The sequence below is a fragment of the Lactuca sativa genome, chromosome 1, assembly GCF_002870075.4.
Source record: "Lactuca sativa cultivar Salinas chromosome 1, Lsat_Salinas_v11, whole genome shotgun sequence".
Taxonomy (NCBI): Eukaryota; Viridiplantae; Streptophyta; class Magnoliopsida; order Asterales; family Asteraceae; genus Lactuca; species Lactuca sativa.
In genome coordinates this window covers 25,694,158-25,709,240 of record NC_056623.2, presented here as the reverse complement: position 1 = coordinate 25,709,240, position 15,083 = coordinate 25,694,158, and the positions used below count along the sequence as shown (strand labels likewise).

Here is a 15,083-nt window from a genome sequence, read left to right as displayed (position 1 = left end):
TCAAAATTTACCAACGAGGTTTCTGACGGAATGAAAAATTGTTCATTAGTGTTGGTAAAGTGTCGGTAGTTGTAACGTTATTGCCAACAAAATGTGTTGTGTTGCTAAACTGTCGGAAACCGTCACTAAATCCCTTTAATTAAGTTTTTTTTATCCGTTGGTATGGTCTCTGTTTCCGATGGATTTTTCTGTCGCTAAATTTCTGTCGGTAATATCCTCTTTTCTAGTTGTGTGGAGTAGGAGTGAAGAGATCAACAACAGTAACTCCACCAGATAAAATGTTCAGGTTGCCATGGACATCTATCATGAGTTCGCCGTATCTATCTATGATCAGATTATTTCTGTTTGCTACCCAAACTGGGTTATATCTGTTGTACAAATTATCATATTCACCATAGTTTCTTGTTATTAAGGGCTTGTAGCATATCCCTAAATAAGGGCTTATGCTAGTGCCAAAGTTAAAGAACTTCAAACTAAAGACCTTGTTTGACGAAACTAATTCATCATCCCAGTCCGTGAGATGCTTCCCTTGTTGTAAGGTTTTTTTTTTATTTTTATTTTTATTTTTATTATTATTATTATTATTATTATTATTATTATTATTATTATTATTTTTTAATTTTTATCAGCACAAGGATTGCTGAAAAAACAGAAAGATGAAGTGTGGGTGAGAATGAGGAATATACTTCTGTCTGTCATTTTTTTTTCAAACAAGAAGCGGAATAAAAAGACGAGATTTTGGTTGGACAGAAAAGCTCTAACATTAAGTGATTATTATCATCAATACTCTTACGACACTTTTCTTGACTTAACCTTCCACAACTCCTGTTTAATTACCTAAGACTTAGTCAACTGAAGTAGACATCCCTTTAGTGTTGATGTGATTAGAACCCTGTTTTTCAAAGCTCCCATAGTCTTCGCCCTTCTGCCCCATTCTTCACGGTTTAATTATATCGGATCACAGCTCTTATCTCTTTGGTCTTTTCTTTTTTTTTCTTTTTTCTTTTTTTTTTAATTATAATCATGAAGTTTAATTATTTATAATATAAAAAATGCACCAATTACCCGGGTGGATCAATGTTGATTGCATGCTATGCCCCACCTCAATAGCATCAGTCAATCACAATTTGCCTACTTTTCATTTAACCCCCTAAAGTCTGCAAAACATTTAATTTACATCTACTTTTAAATTTTATTTTATACAAAATTCATTAGAGGTCTTTATAGAGAGTTGAAATAACCTGTATAAAATATAAACTACATCAAACTGGATCAGAGACCGGATTGCATCAGGCCATGTTAGAAATATCGGGTAAGAAATAGCACTTGTAAATTCTAAGAATTGTGTAATCACTTTGGAGTATTTGGATGATACTCCCTAATCTTCAAAAACAGAAGAAGAGAATAAGAAAGTTTTTTTTTCATAAGTACCAAAATTCTAACCGAAATATGGTTAAATATCTCTCTTGTCTAAAAACTGTCACAAGATAGTTTTCTGACTCAAAACTGTTTCTAACAATAAAAAATTTGTCACAAACACAGGAATTTTAGTAAGGATAATAACAAAGTCAAAAATAGGGTTCATTTTCAATGATTCAACCCAAGCCAAGGGCTCTGCCCCTTGGACACACTCCTAGGGGCGCTGCCCTTGGACACCCATTCGTTCAGGGGTTTTGCCCATAAATGACAATTTATTTTGAATCTTGAATAAAATTAAACAAGTGTTCACTCCGCATCTTTCTTACTTGTTTAATATTTATCAAGATTGATTTTGGTCAACAAATCAATCCATTACACTTAAATACAATTAGTGAAACAATTAACCAACAAGCCATACTACTTATATTCGGTTGTTGGTGCAATTATGTTATCAAGTCACTCTTAAATATAATTATGCAGGTTCATCAACTATCTTATCATACTTAATTTGGTAGAAGTAACAAAGCAAACAAGTAGAGTCAGTCGGATAACGAGTTTTGTTTTATATTAGTACAACTTTTATAAACACATCATACTCTAAATATTTATAAAACAATTAAAACAGTGAATAATTTGTTAGCAACCGACCATATTTCTTTCCATGTTGCGACTCTATAGATCACATGACAAATACCGATATTACATATGTTTATTTCTGCCTCCTATCTTGCTACTAAAATCGAAATTGATTGCCCATTTACAGAGCCATTTCCCAAATTAGCATTTCTTACCAAATCTGCCTCATGCCTCTCAATGTAGAATGCGTGTCGTTTTGGCTTTGGTAAATGCATTTTTTCATTTGTGAGCATAGAAATAACTTCTAACATGGTAGGTCTGTCCATCGCATGTTCTTGAACACACAAGAGACCTACATGGATGCATGTCATTACTTCCTTGGGATTGCATGACTCTTCCAGTATCGGATCCATCAACTCCAAACTTCTGCCTTCGTTCCACTATTCCCATGCCTGAATCAGGTTAAGCATTTACGCAACATTGTTTAAGATATATGTGGAGTCCAAGATTGTCTCTCCAAAAAAACCCTTATGGCGAAAGGGAAGACTCAAACATATATACACTTATAGAACCATGTCACACTAATGTGGGATACACTAACACCCCCCACAGAGATGGGGGTTCGATGAGGACTAACATGGATGTGTTGGGGTCCTATATATCTTGGACTCTACATACTTTTTGGAAAGACAATCTTTGACTCTACCCACATGGATTAACACATCCATGTCTACACACAATTCCACATCGAGCCTCCATCTTTAAATGGAAGTATTAGTTATCTCACATCGATATGACACGGTCCTATAAGTGTCATTATATATTGGAGTTCCCCCTCTATCCATAAGGGTTCTTTTCTTTTGGAGAGACGATCTTGGACTCCACATATATTTTACACATTGAGTTAATGACTTTCTTCTCAAACAATAAATAACTTGCATCAAATGAAAAAAACCAGTCTTGGATAGGATTAACTTACTAGCCCAAGAAGGTTGAGTGGGTGTTCCACATCATAGCTCCCATGATTCATCTTGTTGCTCACAATTTCAAGCAACAAAACACCAAAACCAAAGACATCTGTCTTGGTTGAAACCGTGCCTTTCATCATATACTCTGGCGGCATATAACCACTGGATATCACATCAAGCGTTATCATTTGTGAGTTTGTTATAGGAACTCCTACTGCAGACAAGACATGTTATGGACTCACCGTGTTCCAACGACTCTACTTGTATTTGTTTCAAACTCATTGATCTCAATTAATTTAGCCATACCAAAATCAGATATCTTTGGCTTCAGGTAGTCATCTAGCAATATGTTACTTGCTTTTAGATCTCTATGAATAACCCTCAACCTTGAAAATCTATGGAGATATAGGAGTCCTTGAGCAATGCCATCAATGATTACAAAGCGACTATTCCAATCCAGTAATCCTTTCTTCCTAGGATCTGTTAACAAATAAGTAGCAGCATCCAAAGAAATAACCAAGCTCATGTGCAAAATGTAGCAAATGTTAGATCTTACCAAATAGAAAGGAGTCCAAGCTTTTATTAGGCATGTACTCATATACAAGGATTTTCTCTTTCTTCTCAACGCAAGACCCTATAAGCCTGACAAGATTAGTGTGTTGAAGTTTGGCAATGAGTTCGGTTTCATTCTCGAACTCCTTGACTCCTTGTTCAGAGCTTCTTGAAAGTCGTTTTACAGCAACCTTTTGCCCATCAACTAAATTTCCCTGTGAAATCCAGCACCTAAGCTTTTATCTGGATTGTTCTTTAATAGGGTGTCTTTGAAAGTTTACCTTATAAACTGCTCCAACCCCCCCCCCCCCCCCCCCCCCCCCCCCCCTCTCCTAGCTTATTAGTGTTTGAGAAATTGTCTGTAGCAGATGAGATGCTTTGAAAGGTGAAGTAATGCAGCTCAGTGTTCATCTTCTTATCTGTTCGTACATACCTCTGTAAGCGCTTCCGCTGACGCAGCAACAACTTTTGGATTTTCTTGGAAAACCCTAATTTGTTAATAAAAAAACAATTGATTACATAGGTAGAATGATTAGTATTGAAGTCAAAACTTTCTACCGTTGTTCACCAACTCGAAGTCTAATTTGGGAATTATAGAACATTTCTTTAAAAATATAGAGAAATTATATTGTTGAAAGCCAGGAAGATAACAGAGTGAAAAGTTGAGGTTTATACCTCTAATATGAAGCTTCTTGCATACCAAGTAGCATGATAGGAGTGAAGCCAATGATCCTATCCCGATGATGAACCAAATCCACTTCTTCTTTTCTGCATTTAAAAATTCTCTTTTCTTATATGCCAATAACTGTTATGATCATTTGCAGCAAATGCTAGCGCACGCATATTTTATCTTTAAACGAGAATTAACTAAATAAACAATTCTTTGATTTGTTTTACAGTTATATTAATGGGCAAGATTAAATTTTCCATACTCCTACAAAAAACATCCGAAATGAAACAAATACGTAGGAAAGAAAACAGATTATGTATATTAATAAAGGGCACTTAAATTTGACCAACAGTAAAGCATCAATATTGTGAACTTACTAACCTTTCTCAGAAACGATGGTGTAATGTACTCTGAATGGGTAATTTTCAGCATGGGTTGGGTTGTATATCCTTTTGCCATAAGTCTTGCACTCTGACCTGTTTGTTGTTCCATAAGTATAAGCTATGCAAGAACAATTACTCCAGCATATTCTTTGGCAATCATATGAAGTCAAGTTATAGCTTTCATCATATTCATATACGTCCCCATATATATATACGTTGCCAATTCTCCTCTCAAAGTAATAGCCTTTCCTACAACTTAACTCTTCAAACTCATATTCAGCACAACCAACACCTGTATTGTAGGTTGAGCTTGAGCGGCATTGGATGTAAACGTAAAGAGCTGAAGCCTTAAGCTGACCGCCTAAATGCATCCTCAGAGCTGGCGATGAATCGTATGTTTTTGTTAAATACATAAAGGATTGCTCAGTTTCGTTAGATATATAGTAGAGGCGGACATCAGGGCAATAATTTTGTAGAGCAGTGTTTTGAAATCCACGATTCTTCCAAGATCCACTCTTCCAGTGGATGTTCCCTCGCCTCAAGATCACGATTTGACCTGTGCCATTGGGGTCTGTTGTGAACCTAAAAGATCCATCGGCTGGAAGCTCGCGACTCCGCCAAGAAGTGAGTGACCATCGATGCCCAGTCTTGAGATTGATCCCGAGTTTCATCCCAGGAAGAAGGGTGTCTGTTGGGTAATCAAAGCTTTGCCATAAAACCCGTGTAACAGACCCATCTGGATATAGTTCTTGCAGTATGAAATTTCCATTATCCAACAGGGTACCACTTGCGTTGCGTGCTACTGGAGTAGGACTAACGAGATCAACTACACTGACTCCACTTGATAAAATGCTCAGCTTGCCATGGACATCTATCATGAGCTTGCCATACATATCCACCAGAAATTTTGCTTCTCCGGGGGTTGTAGAATACCCCTAAATAAGGCCTTATGCTAGTGTCAAAGCTAAAGAACTTTAAAATGAACACCTTGTTTGATGAAATCAAATAGTCCCAGTCCTTGAGCTCTTGACCTTGTTGTAAGGTATCTGTTTCTGAGTAACAAGGACGGATTAAAAGATACCAAGTTAAAGTGACGAAGATGATGAGGAATATACTATTGTCTGCCATTCTTTCAAGGGAGAAGTGGATCGACAAGATGTGATCTAGTTATTAGGAATATCTCCAAGATCACAAAATAAAGCTATACATGTATAGTCTTAAGTGTCATCTAAATGTACATTGGCTGTCATATTAGTATTAATGCTTTCCTGTAATAGCTCCTTTCCATGTATGTATTATTGGCTATAAAAGCCACTGTAAAGATCAATAATAAATATTCATTTCCAGTATCAGTATCACCAATACTTTTAAACTAGTTGAACACAGAAGTCCTAACAACTAGAGATGGCAACGAGGGCGGGTTTTATAGGGGACCCCAATCCCCATCCCCATCCCCATCCCCGAATCCTCATTCCAATCCCCATCCCCATCCCCATCCCCACCGGGGAATATAAATAAACCCCCATCCCCACCCCCAACGGGGAATCGGGGATTTCGTTTTCTCTTTTAATATGAAAAAATTTATGTAAAGAAAACATCTAAATTTCAAGTTTACCAACATAAGTTTAAAGATTTTACAAAATATAAAAAAATATATAGATTGCATAAAAAATATAAATAAATTTTCTACCATATTTAAATATATACATGAGAAATCAAGTAGAAAAAATTATCAGAGTGATATTTGAGGTGAAATAAATGAACAAAATACAAAAAAAAATCATACATGAGTTTAAATAAGATAAAAAGAAAAACAAAGTATAATTTCAACCAAAAATTACTAATGAGTTAGGTTACTTGGATAAAATTCTATTTATTGTAAATTGTACTATAAATATATGTTTTGTATTACTTTTATATATTAATATATATCGGGGGCGGGTCCAGAGTCGGGGATTAGGGGTGTCCCCATCCCCATCCCCTTCCCCACTTTTTTTATTCGGGGATTCCCCATCCCCGTCCCCATCCCCGGTCAACTTGGGGATTCCCCGGTCAAAACGGGTGCGGGTTTTGGGTTCCCCATCGGGTATGGGGCATTTTGCCATCCCTACTAACAACAGTTGATTTAATCAGAGATATATCAAGGACATACGTTGACCACTCAGAGATATATCAAGGAAACACAAAATTACATAAATGATCCTTATGGTTTAACAAATTAAATGTCACAACTTTAGTTATTATTGACTTTTTTTTATGGATGTGATTTTTATGGTTTCTAAATCTTGTATGGTTGATCCATGTGGTTTCATATTATTTGCACAATTGATCTAAAATTAATAGTGTACCCTTTTTCAATTTCATTTTCCTTTTTTTTACTATAAAATTGTATTTAAAATATATAAAAAATAAATAAATAGACACCCGCCCTACACCAGCCCACCTCAACCCTACCCTAATCCCATCACCACCCCCTCCCACCTTCATCATCTTCTTCTTCCTCATGTCTCTCTATCTAAGTATCTAACAATTCCTCTCTTCAACAAATTACACTACTAGAAAAATTTGAAAATACCTACGGCAAAATCCGTAAGTATAGGGTGTTACCTACGGAATTGCCACGGAAATCGGGCCGTAGCATAAATGCTCGTGGGTAAATTTTACCAATGGATTAGCTACGGAATACTGACGACATTTTTCCGTCAGTATTTTACCTACAGAACGTTATAGCGACAGATTACCTACATATTACCGATGGGACCCACTTTGATTGACATTGACTTTATCACCTACGGATTTCCGACGGCTCGTATTACCGACGGATTTTCCATAGGTATTCCGTCACTAAATCTCTCTCTCTTTTTTTTTATTTAAACAGCAATAAATGAAAAAAAAAATCCAATTTTTTCTCTCCAAGATATTGACAAAACTCATTAGATTAAACTTATAATAATATTGAAATTCAACCACAAAAATAATAACTTTACAATAAAACTAATAAACATCATCTAATACCTTCAAAAGTATCAAATACAAATGCATTATTAGTGAACATTGTCTAATAATATACTAAATGTGTCTACCAATACACATTAAAAGTGTCAACTATAAATGTTTAACTAAGTGCTTAAAAACATAAAATTGAGAATTATTTGGTGGATTACTTAACAAATTATAGGCTAAGCTGAACCGATAAACCCCGACAATTGTTCTTCAATTTGAGTTTTGAATTAAAGGCCGCCATAGTGTTCCTGTTTCAACACTCCATAATCAATTATCACAAAAAAATACAAATATAGCAATGTACTTTAGTTTATTTGTTTATTATAATCATAATTGAGAATTTTTTTTCAAAGTACAACACTATAAGACAAAATGAAAGTAAGATGTTATAATATGCATGTATATCTTGCATTTAACCTAAAAAAGTATGCAACCATATGGTAAAAAGTAGATGTTACACGAAACAAATATTAAAAAGTATGTTGCAGAAACCTAAATTTGAGAGAGAGATTCCATTATAAATGATATTGTACAGATTTAAACAAGTAAGTGAATTACTAACCTATACTGAACTTGTGGTATGGATGACCTTCTTCACCAAGATATTTTTGCAGCTGCAAAGTATAATTAAGGCAAAGAAAAGAGTTATATATATTCTTAAACAATCAACTTAACTACAATCTTAATATTTGGAATCAACATTACCTGATTTATTCTCCATGCATCAGAGAGTAGAGTCTTCTGATTCTATGTATATAAGAGTGGAAAGAGGTTTTCCCATTCTCCATATTGGTTCCTCTAAAATTTATGCTCCCATAAAATCTTTCGCGCTTACAAACATCCTTCGTGTTCCCAAAATTAAACAAAAATCTACTTTTTGTTCAAAACTTTTGTTAAGACAATAATGTCTACTTTGAATTTCACTCCTCTTTTTTTGCCGTGAAGGACGAGATAACTCACACCACCCTCCTCACGGGTCCAAGTAAAGCCAGTCTTTATTAATTCCAGCTTCCGTGGATATAATCATTTTCAAAAGTTGCTTTCTCCACTACTCTTGCTTCTTCCATCACTTGGCATCAACGCTCAGGACATCCTCACTCTCAGTTATTGAAGTCAATACTATCCATAAATACCATTTACCTTTACTAGAGAATTTTAGTTCTTTTAGTTGTGATTCCTGTTCTTGGGAAGTCATCGAAACTTCATTTGTTATATTCCACTAATAAAAAGTTCAAACTTTTTGGATATATTGTTTTGTGATGTTTGGGGCCCTGCTCCTGTTACCTTTTTTGATGGGCACCGTTATTTCGTGTTATGTGTTGATCATTTTTCTCGCTTTAAGTGGATATTTCCATTAGCAACCAAAGCTGATGTATGTGACACCTTTAAGGCATTTATGATTATTAGTGAAAGACAATTCCAATCTAAAATAAAGTTTGTTCAAACAGATTGGGGTGGTGAATCTTGCAACCTTTCACGGTTCTTCTCAACACTTGGCATCACTCATAGACTCTCATGTCCACACACAAGTGAGCAAAACGGTCTCGTTGAGCGCCGCCATTGTCATGTTGTCGAAACCAGTCTCACCTTGCTTTCCCAATCTCTTGTTCCACATCGTTTTTGGCATTTCATGTTTGATACGACTGTCTATCTCATTAACCGCATGCCATCTTGGACAAACTCCAATATCTCACCTTTTGAGCATGTCTTCAAACACACCCCGACTACTCTTTTTTATGGGTTTTTAGATGTCGTTGTTACCCACATCTCCATCCATACAACAAACATAAAGTAGACTTCTGATCCATGCCGTGTGTTTTCCTTAGCTATAACACATCTCATCATGGTTACCAGTGTTTTGATCCCAAATTTGAGCAAATATACATTGCCCAATATGTGCGTTTCCATGAAGACTCATTTCCATACCATACCATCTCCTCACCAGACCCACCGTTAACTACATCATCCAATTCGTATGTCTCATCCTACCCCAACATACCACACGATTTGAACTACTAAACACACCTCCCTCACCACAGCATCAATCACCATCACCTGACCATCAGCCAGCGATTCCAATACAACATCAACCATCATAATCGTAAGATCTGGCTACAACACCACCACCACCACCGTCACCACCTCTGCTACCCCTTTTCTATACTTATGCTCGCAACACCCATTCTCGGTCTACCAAACCTACACCAACCATGCAATCAGATATGCCTCCTCCTCGTCCCTCAAACCTTCGCCTATATCCCAAAATAGTTAAACGTTCCTTTCACACCCATGTTAGAACACCTGAACTAGAACCTTCCATATTCAAAGTTGCACACAAGGACGCAAAATGGAAAAAAGCCATGACAGATGAATACTCAGCACTTCTACAAAATGGTAATGAACTTGAATATTATTGACTGCAAATGGGTGTATAAACTCAAACGGGACCAAACAGGGGCAGTGTCACGATACAAAGCACGCTTAGTTGCCAAGGGATTTCGACAACAACATGGTATCGATTATCAGGAAACTTTTAGCCCGATCATTAAAGCCACCACCATACGGGTCATTTTATCATTGGCAGTCACACAAAAATGGCCCTTGCGACAACTTGATATTCAAAATACATTTTTGTATAGAGATCTCCATGAAACCGTTTATCTTCGACAACTTGAAAGATTTGTTAATCATGCCAAACGTGATCATGTGTGCCTTCTTCACAAGTCCCTATATGCTCCATGATCCTGGTTTCATTGGCTTTCTACAACACTTTATACTCTCGGATTTCAGGCCTCCAAAACAAACCCATCCCTGTTTATTTACCCTTCAAGAGGCGTTCTTCTCTACATGCTTGTCTATATGGATGACATTATATTAACGGGAAACAACCCTATTGACATTGAGCGTGTTATTCAGACTTTTAGCTGGACTTTTTCACTTCAAGATATGGGCTTTTTATCCTATTTTTTGGGCATGGAAATTGTTAAACAAGGACCTGAAATCCAATTTCAACGCCTCTTACCACCACAACAAACCTCTCACTTGGCGATAGTCCATAGTTTGATAATCCAAAAAAATATCACCAGATAGTTGGAGTCTTCAATATGTCACTTTATCTCGTTCAGACATTATGTTTGCAGTTAACAAAGTCTGCCAGTTCATGCATTCTCCCACTCAAAATCATTGGTCCACTATGAAACGAATTCTAAGATACTTGCAAGGTACTGTCTCTTATGGTCTCCTAATTAAACAAAAGTCAGGTACACTTTTACATGCCTACACAGATTCAACTTACATCCCGCTGAATGCTTTTTCTGATGCGGACCAGGCTGGATGCCCGGATGACCGCCGATCCACTGCGGGATATGCTATCTACCTTGGCTCTAATCTTGTTTCATGGTGTGCACGAAAACAAAAGATTGTCTCGCGGTCATCCAGAGTCTGGATACAAAGCTCTTGCTGATACGGTTGCAGAACTTACATGGCTTCAAGCACTCTTATGTAAACTTCGTGTCTCGACTCCTTCTGCTCCAATTTTATGGTGTGACAATCTAGGAGCCACGTACCTATCCGCGAATCCTATCTTCCATGCACGTACTAAACATGTTGAAGTTGATTTTCACTTTGTGCGAGAGAAGATTGCCCAACGACAACTAACAGTTTAGCATATCTCCACAGATGATCAAATTGCAGATATATTTACAAAACCTCTATCCTCACAGCGATTTCTTTTCTTACGTGACAAGCTACAGGTCGCTACTCGGCCTTAGCTTGATGGGGAATAGACGTAAATATATGTTGAGGATGTAGAGTGGAAATATGTTTTGTGTGTGTGTGTGTGTATATATATATATATATATATATATATATATATATATATATATATATATATATATATATATATATATATATATATATATTCTTGTACTCGTTATCTTATGTAATGAAAATCACAATATTCATTACCAAGTTTATTTGTCCATAAAGATTTTCCAATTAATAAAATAAATTTCGATTTTTCATATATTTTTTTTTACTTTTATATAATTTACCAAAATTCCTCAAATGTAAAAAATGATCGAAATATGTGGTAATTTATGTGATATAAAAAGAAATATTGGCTAACATCTATGTAACTATACAAATTGTTATGAATATAAGACATTAAGATACCTTCTTGTTCATTATATATTTATGCTATTAAACAAATATTTTATTAATTTCAAGAACTTTAATCCAAAAACTTAACTGGTGACCGAATTCGTTGGAAATATATTTCATAGATGTCACTCCTTTGCAATCCTCTTTACTTTTACTATCATATTCAAGTTTATAGCCTAAAATGATGTTCTATTGTAAGCATATTCATCAAAATATTATTTATTCATTTTTTTAAAAATATGTCATCTGAAGTTGAAGTGTCTTATATTTGAACTTACAACATTAAAAAATGTTTTTAGCACATTTATGTTTTCTTGACAGCATTTTAATCATGTTTTCACAACACAACATTAAAATTCCATTTTCATAGCAATTTAAGCCTTTAAGATGTATATCCATGAAAAAAATGACCATTTATGTTTTCTATATATATATATATATATATATATATATATATATATATATATATATATATATATATATATATATATATATATATATATATATATATATATATATATATATATATATATATATATATATATATATATATCAAAGTAGGTTACCTTTAAGATGTATATCCATAAAAAAATGACCATTTTGCCCCTTGGAATGCCTAAACTAACTTGTCCACAATTGTTGACTTGCTTACTAAGCTCTGCAAGTCAGGTTTAGCTTCTTCAATTAATGAAATCTGATTTTCCTCTAAAGCTAATGAAGATGTGTTAAAATCGACTAATCTAAAATTTGATGAATAATAAGCACAAATACAAAACTTAAACGTAACAGATTCAACGTATCAATTCAAATTTTCGTTGAAACTAACGAAAATTCATTACAAAGCAACACTAAATAAACAAACTTTCAGAGAGCAATGAAGTGATCCAAAAGAAGTAAACACAAAACAATATTATTATTCATACATCAAGCTGTTATCGTATATATCACCGGTTCATTCTATTACTATGATACAGATGCACAGGAATTAAGATTGCTAACCTTCTTTAGATGCTGCAGTCGACGAAGATGATTAAGTAGAAGAAACGACTTCAAAATAAGGGAAAGTAATTCTGATACTGATAGGAAAAATGCATAATGTTGGAAATGATTATAGTATGAGAAATTGTTTCTTTGAATTTCTATGATTGATACAATATCAAAAAGCTTATCAAGAACATAATTTTGAGAAGCCAAAGAAAATACGAAGTACTTTACCATAGGAATTGGATTTCTTATTATTAGGACATGTTAAAATGAAGAAATAATAATAATCAAGTACAATTTTATTTGTTCTATGATTGGAGAGAAATAATTTAATGAAAGTTCAATGCTATTCCTCAATATTACTACAGATATAAAAACAAACAAAATTTATGATATTTGGGCTATGAATGCATGTACACACCAGAAAGTGACAAATTCACAAATATGATTAAAATGACAATTTAAAGGGATAAAGTTATAAATCATATGTTTGTTTCACTAGTCCAAATTATCTAACAATACTTCAACTTTGTTACCAATTGTACATTTAAAAAATAAAAGGAAATTATATTTAATTAGAATGCTATTTGTTGTATGATTGGAGAAAAAAATTAATGAAAGTTCGTTGCTATTCGTTTGTATTACTACAAATACAAAAACAATAAATTGACCAAATATGACAACAAGGGCATAATGGTCATATTAACTAAAAAAACATTAAACATTTATGAAAAACCATGATACAATATTAGAAAATGTTTGGCACAAACGGAGTATGAGCAGACCAATTTCTTTATTGTAAATTCTTCCTAAGCTTTGTGGTTTTTAGCCATTTCATCAACATCCAATTACATTTCCAATACAGTCAAACTTGCATTACATCTGTTTTATACATTTTCAGTTGAGTTAAACAGTCCATATCAATAACCTTAATCATGGATACATACATACAACAGTGAAACTGTGAGAAAATAGATATTATAGGATTTTTTTTTTCTGAAGCAATTTATAAAACACATACAGTGCAACATATGGCATATTAGCAAAGTAGAAATAAACATGTATCTGTAGTTATACTGTACAGCATACTGGTTGCTCTGTCAATATGATTATATGATGCTATGTATAAGAAGAAGGATTTAAAAAACAAAACTGGATGGAGAATGAGTTGAAGTAGAATCGCAACACCACATAAATGACCACATCTTCTGAAAACAAAACAAAAAAAAAGTTGAGTTACATACCAGATGTAGTTATTTATATGTCGTTCGAATGTGATATTAGGAATTCAACTTCAAAAGAAACAATCGGCTAACTGTGATGAAGGAATGTTGTTTATACATTAGAGTTCATTGATTTGTATGATTCAAAAATTGGCATGAGTAAATATATGGTCAATTGAAATACCATATAAGAAAATTCCATCAATTAGGAAAGGATTTACAATTTGCTGTGATTTTGGAGACCATAGAATGAAGTTTTGATGACTTACGATATATTAGCAAAAGAAATGGCAAGATACCATATATGTTATTTAATTGACAGATTTATTAATGGAATGATGACATTAATTAAATTAAATTAAATATATATAATTCAAACAAACTACAAAACGACATGTGGCTTTTATTTTAATCCACAAAACTACATGTGGCATAGTGAAAGAGAATGTGACATGTTGTAAAAAAAACTTTTATTTATTAGGTAGGATTGTAACTGTCCAATGTTCTTATAATTCAACTTCTAATTTGATTACTTACAAGATTTTTATAATTAAATTTCATATTTATCTGCTTCTTACATAATTTTCATTTTTAATTGGAATATATATAGTCTAGTAGGTGTTCGACAAAAAGATGTGATGTAAGAAAAAGATGATAGTGAAATTCCGAAAATCTTGAAAGTAAATCAAGTTAGAGATTGAAGTTTAAGAACATTATAATGAACATATCAACTAAAACGACGTATTATGATAGGTTTGAATATCTAAAGCTTATATACCCTTAAATGTATATTCACTTTTCCATATATATATATATATATATATATATATATATATATATATATATATATATATATATATATATATATATATACCCTTGAAAGTATATTCACTTTTCCACTCAAACAGCCACGGATCCAGAACACGGTTGTGAAAATTGGTTTGCCATCCAACATTTTCTTCAATCAGTTGTTTATATACTATCTCCGTCCCAATTTGATAGTCCACTTTTGACTTTTGAAGTCTTTTTTCTTCAACTTTGACCTTAAATATTTTTGTTTTTGGTAGATAATACTTGATGCAAAATATATGAATAGATTGTATTTTAAATGTTTTTTCATTGTTATAAGTTTTATCAAGTAATA

At 33.8% G+C, this 15,083-nt stretch overlaps 1 pseudogene; it reads right to left on the bottom strand.

Annotated features, from left to right (window-relative positions):
- Positions 1 to 1,960: 1,960 nt before the first annotated feature.
- Positions 1,961 to 5,825, bottom strand: LOC111876208 (G-type lectin S-receptor-like serine/threonine-protein kinase CES101; annotated as a pseudogene).
- Positions 5,826 to 15,083: the final 9,258 nt, after the last annotated feature.